Genomic DNA, 11691 nt, shown 5'->3' with positions numbered 1-11691 from the left:
TAAAATAAAAATAAAAATTTATATAATAAATCTATAAATAAATTTTATCATTTTATTATATTAAATTAAAATTAAAAGAGGTCTGCAATAAAAATAAAAAGCAACATAAATAGGTCGTCAAGTGTCGGCATCCGCAGAAGGAGAATGGGCTGAGGAAGGAAAGCGCTTGAAAGAGCTCAGATCAGCCTACTGCTGCTTCATCAGCTACATCATCCGCTCCATCTGTGCTATCCGCTCCATCATCTGGATCTGGAGTAGCTAGTACTTATCGATGCGTGCAGCCAATTCATCAGCTTGTTGCTCAGTCCACTGTCGATTCTCAGTAGTCTGCCTTTACATCTTCGCTAGCCGAGCATCGCAGGCAGTATGGATGTCAGCTCTAGATGAGCGTAAAGATGAGGGAGCACTGATCCCATATCCTAAACTCCTAATATAACAGGATTTCGTATCAAGTACTTGATCACAGATCTCACTATCTACGGTTGCGGTTGAGCCTTCAGGAGTAGGCTGGGATCTGATGCCTATCATATGATCCTGAAAATTAAAGTTATAGCTATTTTAATTTCATACTGAAAATCAAACTGCGAATGAAAAAAATATTTTAAAAAATTTATAAAAAGCTCCTGGCTCCCCATCGTCCACTCCTTTGACTGTCGCTAGTGGATCCGTTGGTAGATATTAATCCTACCAAGAAGCTCGTCACTCTCTGCATCTCTCTATAATTTAAGAATAATTAATTAATTTTTTTTAAATAATTAGAGAGTTAAAATATGTTAATTAAAAATTACTTACCATCTACTCCATATGACGAGCGAACGATCTCGAACCCCCACAACGCGATACGGTCTATCTCGTCTAATTCGCAGTATTCTAGGCACATCATCTCTGTACAGTTAGTAGTCAAATTAGTAGATAATAAATTAAATTTAAGAATAAATGATTCAATCATTAAACTCTAAAAAAAAAAGTTTGGATGTGTAACCTAATATGTCGGATCCTCATAATGCCGACATACGAGAGCCCAATCATCCATAGTGATGCTATCATATGACTGCTGCCGCGCTGCCTCCACCCTATGGTCCTGCATCACATGGTACTAGTATTGATGAATGCGATGGCGATACTCCTTAAAACGCAAATATAAATGAGCATCCACAGCTCGCCGTATGCAATCCTCCTCAAAATCAATAATATCAAATACACTCTGTCAATAATAAATATTAGAAAAATACAGTACTAATTAAATATTCATAGTATAATTTATTTTATCTATAATTTGATGTAAAAAATCTCTCTCTGAGCCTGTATAATATGATGTCAATCGAAAAGCATCACGGGGCCATAGCTGCGGTATATGATGCTTAGCTCGTCTGCCACAGCTCGCACCATCCCCTAATGGGTCTCATATAATCGGATGGTATCTCAATACGGAGATGCTGTCCTAGGTTCTCGCATCTCTAATACTCTAGAGCGAGGTTCTTCGATGGATCTCGCCCTCGTCTCACCATCGATGGAGACTAGCCTGAAACAACAAGAAATAAATCATTAGTATGATAGCTATACAAATAAAAAATTTAAATTTTATTATATAAATAGTATAATAATATCACTCAGATCCACCTCATTTGGACTCGTCTCACTGGGACTTGCTAGTACAGGACCCTCTAGCGACTTTGCTGGTGCGGCAGTGGAAATGGTGAAGGCATTTCAGCCTCAGAGATAGACTGCGAACGCAAATATCATCGTCTGTCTCTTGATGCCATACCTATATTTTTGATATAAAAATAAATATAATATTAAATAATAATAATAAAAAATAAATTACATTCTAATGAATAGAATTATATCGTATACTATTATTGCAAGAAAAGATTCAACAAAGAATATATAGATCTACTCATCAGTATCCGTATCTTCCTCGATGTGTAGGTCCTCCTTCGAATCACAATAATTGACTAATGTATTATCTTCTATCTCATCATCATTTATGAACTGGTCATCGCCCTCTAACTCATCAAGATTAAATATAAAATCAGCTTCCACTTCGTTGGACGGCAGATCAGCCCTATTCAAAAGAGTTGTTACAAGTTCTTCATCAATAAGAAGCTCGACTAATATTTGTTCTTCTTCTTGAAAAACTTTCTCTTCATCTAAATCTAAATTTTCATCCGTCTCTAGTCGGATTGGTATGTCATATATGCCTCTAGATGTTATTCTTTGTACAACATGTCAATTACCTCGATACTTTAGATCCTTCAAATATATTACTTATTTCACTTAAGTTGCTAATATATACGGCTCATTCTGATATCATGTTCGTACAAAGTTTACACTGATAAAGTATGGATCGATATGAATATCAATTTTTTTATTACTAATATCTCACCATTCACACTGAAATAAGAATACAGAATTACTGGACCCATAATTCGGTTCTATGATATCTATCAGTACACTATAATATTTAATCTCTTCTTCTCCTTCATATCCTATCGTAACAATCTCACTATTCTGGATTTATCATTGCAACTCAAGCTCCCTTGTAAAAAATCTCATTCCTCTAATAATACAAGATGCGTAGTGGTTAATCCTTCGATCGGGGCCACATACTAAATTATACAACTCATTGATCGCACCCTCTTCTTTATTGAAATATTTATATTTCATCTACACTATAATATAAAAAATTATATTGGTTCAAATAATTATTTCTATAATTATTAAAAATAATGCATTACTAATGCAACTTACAAGGTCTCCAAACCATTTTGCAAATTTCTTCTTATATCGATCATCAGCATCCGTATTATTCTCTCTGAATAGTATATTGTTGTGCTCACTGCAACAAGTCATGATTTTTAATTTTACATCGATATAAAAAAATTGCTTAGAACATTAAACAGTATGCTAAGATGGTACTTACTCAAAGAAATTTTTAATTTCTTCATAATTATTTAGAACGTAGAAGTGTGCCTTGGATAGCTCATTCACATCCATAAATTCATATCTCCTTTCATCAATAGGTCAAAGTGTTTATTTAAATATAGACAATATCGGTTCATTTGAAGCGAAAATTCAGTGCAGGGGCAAAATGGTAATTTTAAAATTTTTTCAAAATTATTATTTTACAGCGAAATTATTAATTAATCTCATTAATTAATACTAATTAACCCTACACTAGAATCTAAATATGATATAATAGCATGTATTTAAATTTGAAATTCAAATTTGAAACAGTAAACTTTTTACTGTACTGTGTTCAGAACACATCACCTTTTACGGATAGTCGATCACCGTAATCTGATCATCATCGGAGGCTCTGATCATCACATCGCAGTCACACTAGTGTCTGGCCTCTGCAGATCGTCCACACGAAGCTTCCGTCTGATCGGTTCCTCACGAATGCTAGTTCGTGATTTCATCCTTTTAATGACCGATGTTGATCGAACTCCTTCGATCGATGTGTGCCGACTCCTCGGACGCTCTGGATCGTCTGCACGGTTGGTTGAGAGGCTGATGGATCTCTCTCTAAAATTTGGTGGACTCACGACACTCGTGGCATACCAATCTCACTTCCCGAACCCTAGGTAGAAACCCTAGGGTACACACCAAAAACTCTGCGCCCACTTCTCTCTCCTTTTTCTCTCCTCTCGGTAAATTTTGAACACTTCAAAATTTTCCAGAACCTCTCCACGCCCCTTATCTTTTCTTTCTTTTTATTGCCCACGCCCTCTCCCTTTCTCATTTTATAAAACATCGCAAGAGATGTTGAAAGCATGTGAGTGGATAAGAAGAGGTGGTTGCTAACTTAAATTCAAATCAAATTTGAATTCAAGTGTCAACCAATCTTATCCTCATCTATTTGTACGAGAAAGAAGAGATGGCGTAGCTTTTTTTTTTTGTGCGTGGAGACTTTCACGAGAAACTATTTCTCGTGTAGAATATGGGGCGCACAAAAGAGGATAAGCTGGCGCATGGTTATTTGGTTATCCATTCAAATTCAAAACCCCTTTGAATTTGGATGGATAACAAACCAAGTTAATCCAAATAATTGGCGTACAAAAATATGGACGTGAGAGAGCTTTGCGTGAGAGAAAATTTACGAGAAAATTTCTTCTCGTGAATTCAAATGGGCGCAAGGAAGTTGGGTGGCGCAGGAAATTTAAAACAAGGTGGTTTGATTCAAATTGAGCCAACCTAATTAAAATAGATTAAGCACAATTAGATCAGATTAAATCCAACACAATTAGGCTTAATTAGGCTCAATAAAATCTTAATCAAATCAGAAATTAACTAAGCCTAACCCCTGATCAAATCAGAGACTAAATCACCTTAGCGATTAGATCAACACTTAACCTAATCGGATCAATCCAAACTGAATCCAATTCAATTGGACTTGATCTAAAAATAATTACTCAATCAAATTGAGTTAATTAGCGATCAAATTACTAATTAAACCTCTCATAAATATTGAGTCCAAATTCGATGGACAATTAGGCATCAGAGACCATCGATATGAAACCCTGATCAAAGAGTTCAAATTTCAAATTCAAAATTTGAAATTCAAAATTTTGACTCCGGTACCCAAAATGTGTGGAACTCATGATCAGAGAATCCTAATTCTCAATCATAGAGTTTCAGACACATAAGACTCATAATCAGCCATCAGATCAGAAAGAAATCTCTAATGTGTGTGACCCCGCAGGTTCGAACCTAAACCGGTAGCACAGGAACCAATTCCTGTACTAATCGAAGTGACCATCTAGCAATGGTACCCGATGATCGGATAGATCGAATAGTCGCAATCGCAACATTCAGAACCTACGTGAATATGGTTACCGTATAATTCATCCCTTTTGACCCCTGTGTTTAGGATGACTCAAGGTTAAACTGTCAATCCTGATGAGATCATCCGAATCGTGCTAAACTCAATTAGTCCTGTGACTCCTCACTAGGACTATCCTAGCCAAGGTTTTGCTAAATTGAAACACGACTGTACACAGCTCCTAAACTGGAGTGGTCAATCCCATCTTGACACACGCACCGACAAGTCAAGTACTTGACTACACCCAGCAGCCTTCCGTCACTGAATTAGAAATTCAGGTAGTTCAGTGTCTAAGTGCAGTGAGTTGCTTGCAAGTCACCGTGACGGTCTCAGGTCGAAGGGACATTTATATCCATATCCCATCGGAGCAAATCTTGACAACAGAAATAGCTTTGGATTCGATCACGTTCAGTGCAGATGTACCATTACATCTCACCTGTATGCCATACCAGTGTCTCCACACTCTTTGATTATGAGGACAACAAACCCATATGGCACACAACGACCTATGCTCAATAAACGTTGTCGTCCTTGGTAACAATGTATCATTTGATCGCGAACAGATTTAAGGACTAAGCAATAAATCCTCCTTTGTCGAGTCTAAATAGTCCTAAGGACTTCACCACAACACAGGAGTTCATTAGAAGATGAAACATTTGTGATGAAAAAATATCAAAATAATTTTTATTTATTTATAATTCATGTACTAATACAAAAAGAGCACAACCGTCAATAGGCTGACGATTGACTTTGGGACACTATTCTCAATAATCTCCCACTTGGCCAAAAGCCAATCGGTGCAGTATCTAATACCCATCTTCGACTTATAGTCGTTGAACTCCTTCACCGCAATGGCTTTAGTGAATGGGTCGGCCAGATTTTTCTTTCCGTCGATCTTCTGAAGGTCGATGTCACTTCGATCCACGATCTCTCGGATGAGATGGTAGCGGCGCAGAATATGCTTCGTCCGCTGGTGTGCTTTCGGTTCCTTCGCCTGAGCAATGGCTCCAGAGCTGTCACATTAGAGCAAAACTGGACCAACAAGGGAGGGTGCTACTTCGAGCTCGGTAATAAATTTTTTCAGCCACACCGCTTCTTTGACAGCATCTGATGCAGCAATATACTCCGCCTCGCATACTGAATTAGCCACAGTGTGCTGCTTGGAACTCTTCCAGCAGACAGCCCCACTATTAACGGTAAAAATAAATCCTGACACACTCTTGCTGTCATCGCGATCAAACTGGAAACTAGAGTCTGTAAACCCTATAAGTCTCAAGTCCGATTCACCATATACAAGTCACTGGTCCTTAGTATTTCTTAAATACTTCAGGATGATTTAACAACCTTCCAGTGATTCTCCCCTGGATCAGATTGGTATCTACTCACTACCCCTAGTGAGTATGCCACATCTGGTCGTGTACATGTCATAGCGTACAAGATAGATCCCACTGTCGAAGCATATGAAATCCTACCTATACGCTCTCTTTCTTGAGGTGTTGTCGAACAATCCCTTTTCGAGAGAGAAATTCCATAGCCTATCAGTAGATAGCCTTTCTTGAAATTCTCCATGCTGAACCTTTTCAGTATAGTATCAATGTACGTGGACAGGGATAAGCCAAGCAACTTTTTGGATCTATCCCTATAGATCCTCATCCCTAGGATGTAGGAAGCTTCTCCCAGATCCTTCATGGAAAACTGTAACGATAGCCAAATCTTTATTCCCTGTAATGCAGGGACATCATTCCCGATTAAGAGAATGTCATCCACATACAATACAAGAAATACTACTACTGGACCATTAGCCCACTTATAAATGCAGGGCTCTTCTCCGTTCTTAACGAAGCCATACGTTTTGATCGTCCTATCAAAACGTATGTTCCAACTCTGAGATGCCTGCTTAAGTCCATAAATGGACCTTTGTAGCTTGCATACCTTAGACTCATCTGTAGATGTGAACCCTTCAGGTTGTATCATATACACCTCTTCGTCCAGCTCTCCGTTTAGGAAAGCTGTCTTCACATCCATCTGCCAGATTTCATAGTCTAGATGGGCAGCTATCGCAAGCATAATCCGAATGGATTTGAGCATTGCCACAGGAGAAAACATCTCGTCATAGTCTATACCATAACGTTGACGATATCCCTTGACAACCAGATGGGCTTTATAGGTCTCTACCTTTCCGTCTGCGCCCCTCTTCCTCTTGAAGACCCACTTACACCCTATGGGTTTCACTCCTTCGGGTGAGTCAACCAATGTCCACACATCGTTGATCTTTATGGACTCCATTTTGAATTTCATGGCCTCTAGCCATTTCTCAGAGTCAGGTCTCTGCATTGCATCCATGTAGGTGATCGGATCCTCATCGTTTTCATCAAGTTCGACAGGATCGCCATCCCAGACCGCCTTAAGAGTGCACAATCAATGGGCTCCGGATCTGATTTAATCAAATCCGGTTCAGGTTCAGTAACATGTGTCGGTTTTTCCACCTGTCGAACTTCGTCAAGTTCGACCTTAGAGGCAACAGTTCCTTCACTAAGGAACTCCTTTTCTAAAAAGATTGCCTTAAGACTGACAAACACTTTTTGCTCATCAGCAAGGTAGAAATAATACCCTTTGATCTCTTTTGGGTACCCTATAAAATTATACTTGTCAGACCTAGGTCCAAGCTTGTCTGTAATTAAATGTTTAACATAAGTCGGACACCCCCAAACCCTAAGATGCGAGAGTACTGGCTTACGTCCTATCAATATCTCATATGGCATTTTAGCTACAGACTTACTCGGAACTCTATTTAGAAGGTAACAAGCCGATTCGAGCGCATATCCCTAGAGGGAGATCGGCAGACCAGCAAACTCCATCATGGATCGAACCATGTCCAATAAGATCCGATTCCTCCTTTCAGACACACCATTATGCTGTGGTGTTCCAGGAGGAGTCCACTGAGAGAGAATCCCATTTTCCCCTAGATACGTCAGAAACTCATTGGAAAGGTATTCACCTCCCCGATCAGATCGAATAATTTTAATACATTGGAAAGGTATTCACCTCCCCGTCAGAAACTCATTGGAAAGGTATTCACCTCCCCGTCACCCACCCCATGCCACCAAGACTCAGTCCCAGCGACCTCCACTCCCGTGTTGCCACCGCCATCACCTACCCCCCACTGCCCTGACCCATCCTCCACAACCCACACTCCGGCGACATCACTGCCCTCATCGACCCCCTACGAGCCCTGCTCCTGTGGCGCCGCCGCCCTCATCCACCCCTCGCGGCGCCGCCACCCTCTCCAACCCCCCACGACCCCCACTACCATGGTGCCGCCGCCCTCAACCACCCGCACCCCCTCTGTCGGTCCCCCCCACCCACGCTCCTCCCTTCATTTTCTTCCCCTCCAGCAATCAAAATTCTTTAAATATTAAAAAGAGAGAGGGAAGCACCCTTACCTTCGACAGATGGCAATGGCGATGGCAGAGAATCTGATGAAAGCGACAGTGGAAGCCCACGGTAGAAGCCCACGACGGTGGATCCCCGCGATGGTAGAAGCCCGCATTGGATGACGATGGAGATGCAGTCACCGACAAGAAGAGAGGGGGGAAAGCTGGGAAAGGGAGAGGGAGAGGGTTCCGCGGGAAGGCAAGCAACATCGACTTGACCTGTAATAAATGAACAACCATTAATGATGAAAATTTTTATTGCTAATATACTTGTTTGCGATGGAAAAGTAATTTTCATCGTCAATAAGGCCTGCCAAAAATTTTTTACTAAAAAATTTTTTTTTCTAAAAAAATTTCACTCAAAATATTTATGAAATAAATTATTAGCGATAAAAATAAAAATATGCATCATTAATAAGGGTATTAGCGATGAAAATATGATTTTCATCGTTAATAAATACCGCCCAAAATTTTTTTTCCCCTAATAATTTTTTTTCAAAAAAATAAAAAAATATTTTTAAAATAATTTTATTGATAAAAAATTTTTCATCGCTAATAAATTTTTTTTCCATTAATAAATTTTTTTTTTCAAAAAAATTAATTAAAATAATATTTTTAAAACATGGTTATTGATGAAAAATAAATTTTTTAAAAAATTTTAAAAAAAATTAAAGACTATTTATGATGAAAATTTAATTTATATCGCTAATAATTAAAAAAAATTCTCCCAAATTTTTTTAGTTTAAAAAATATTTTCAATAATAATTTTATTAAAAAATTAAATTTAAATTTTTTTCACCAAAAAAATTTTTCATCCAAAAAATTTAACAAAAAAATGATATTAAAAAAATATTCATGATGAAAAATAAAATTAATTTTCTTTAATCTAAAAAATTTTTGGTCTAAAAAATTTTTTAAAATAATTTTATCTAAAAAATTATTTTTTTATTAATCAAAAAAATTTTATATAAATAATTAATTTATAACTTTTTTTTAAAAAATTAAAATTATATAAAAAATATAATTATGACTAAAAGTTTAATTTATATCACTAATAATTGTTATAAGAACAGCTCTTCAGCTTATGCAAGAGAATGGATCCTATGGAAGATTGATCGCTTTGAGGTCTTCGATCTTCAGGGAGCTCGTCTTCTTCTTAGAGTCCTCATTTCAAAAATCAAAGTATGAAAATATTATAGTAATTCTGAGATCAGAAGAGAAATTTATCAAGATTGAAATTTGAAGGATAGGATAGGGATAAAAAGTTAGAGATCCAAAAGCTCGTATATTGCATGTGAGGATTGAGTTTGAGAAATTCAAAAAGAATTGTGTGAGTATCAAAGAGCAATTAATTAGAATCAAAGCAGACTTGCGGGTAGTGCAAGTTGTGTTGTAAAGTACAAGCTCATATTTATACTTTGCATTGCTAGGAAGATGAGTATTCGTATTGTTTGTCTTCTTATGATTGAAACTCCTACAGAGATACATTTAAGCGTCAATCGATGCGGAAAGTGTGGTACCTTTTGAGATCATGAAAGTTATGCTAGAATGCGCTACTTAACTATATGTTTCTATATGAAAGCAAGCTTCTTTCATAAAGTTTAAAACAGACACTCCATCAAAAAGATTTACTGATATCACTAGTAATAGTGACAGCAATGAACAGATAAATTTTATATCGCAAATAAACGTGTAACTCATTTCATTCAAAAAGATCTATTCATTCTATTCTGTAAATATCATCCACTTTCATATAATTTTTTCATACAAAAAGTTCGACCTGGATCATAACTCATATTTATTTCTTTACCATATAAAAGGATAAAAGATGTATACAGCTACTGCAAAAAATAGATGCAGTTGCCTTATACAAAATTTAAATTTTAAATTTTATAATTTTTTAAATTTTTAATTTTTAAATATTGATGATGAAAATATTTTTATCATATTTTTATCATAAATAATTAAGTATTTATGATGTAAATTTTTTCATCATAAATACTTAATTATTTATGATGAAAAATTTTTGTCACAAATAATAAGTAATTTTTGATTTTTTTAAATTTTAATTTTTTTAAATATTGGCAATGAAAATATTTTTATCATAAATAATTAGGTATTAATGATGAAATTTTTTTCATTGAAATACTTGATTATTTATGATAAAAATTTTTATTGCAAAAAATAAGTAATTTTTGATTTTTTAAAATTTTTAATTTTTTTAAATATTGGTGATAAAAATATTTTTATTATAAATAATTAAATATTTATGATAAAATTTTTTATCATAAATATTTAATTATTTATGATGAAAAATTTTCATCATAAATAATCAATAATTTTTAAATTTTTTATTTTTTTTTCAAATATTGATGATGATAATATTTACATTGCAAATAAATTTATTGGTGATAAAAAAAATTTCATCATAAATACTTAATTATTTACGATAAAAATATTTTTATCATTAATATTTAAAAATTTAAAATTAAAATAAATGATACATTATTTATGAAAAAAATATTCATTGTAAATAATAAGTATTTATGATGAAAATTATTTTTTGTCACTGATACATGACTATTTATGATGAAAATTTATTTTCATCATAAATAGTAAATTATTTATGATGAATATTTTTATCATCGTAAATAGTATTATTGATGATGAAAATATTTTTATTATAAATAATTTCATCGCAAAAAGACTGTTTTCTTGTAGTAGGTGTTGATGTTCAAATTCTTCATCCCTTAGGTGGAGATACCATTATGGGTGAAATTGATGTGCTCCTACCTCCACAAAGTTGCTACACAGTAGCATCACAATAGAGACTTCGAGAGGGTAGCCATACGGCATTAGACATAACTAGCTTCTCATCATTGATGTAGAACTAGATATCGCTTTCCTCATCAATAGTTGAGATCTTTGACAACAATTATGGCAAAGAGGGGTTGGAAGAGAGAGGTGATGACAAGGGTTGGGAGACGAGTTGGAGGAGAGGGTAGTGCTGGTGCACTCAAGAGCAAGGTTGGTGCTAGAGTATGAGGTAAGGGGAGGAGGGAGAGAGGAGAGGTTGAGCTCATTCTTATGCTCGAAGCAAAGTTAGGCAGAGAGGACAAGGCAATATTGGACAACGAGGGCATGAAGATGACCAGAGCAATGGGAGCATGGGGCTTGACGTATGAGAACCAGACCAGATTGGCCGATCTAACTAGTTCGTCCAATTCTTTCAAGTTTGATCGAGTATTGATCAATACTAAGATATCCTTTAAACCAGACTAGATTGGTGATGGGTTTCTGGTCAAAGTGATCGAATCAGTCGATTTGAACTGATTTTAAATATATTGGCAAAATATTCTGATAAGACACAATAAACACATCTTGCACAAGCTATACTGTAACAAAAATGAGCATTAGTGAAATTTTTAAGTG

The sequence above is a fragment of the Elaeis guineensis genome, chromosome 13 (genome assembly GCF_000442705.2).
Source record: "Elaeis guineensis isolate ETL-2024a chromosome 13, EG11, whole genome shotgun sequence".
NCBI lineage: Eukaryota > Viridiplantae > Streptophyta > Magnoliopsida > Arecales > Arecaceae > Elaeis > Elaeis guineensis.
Note: the sequence above shows the minus strand (reverse complement) of the source record.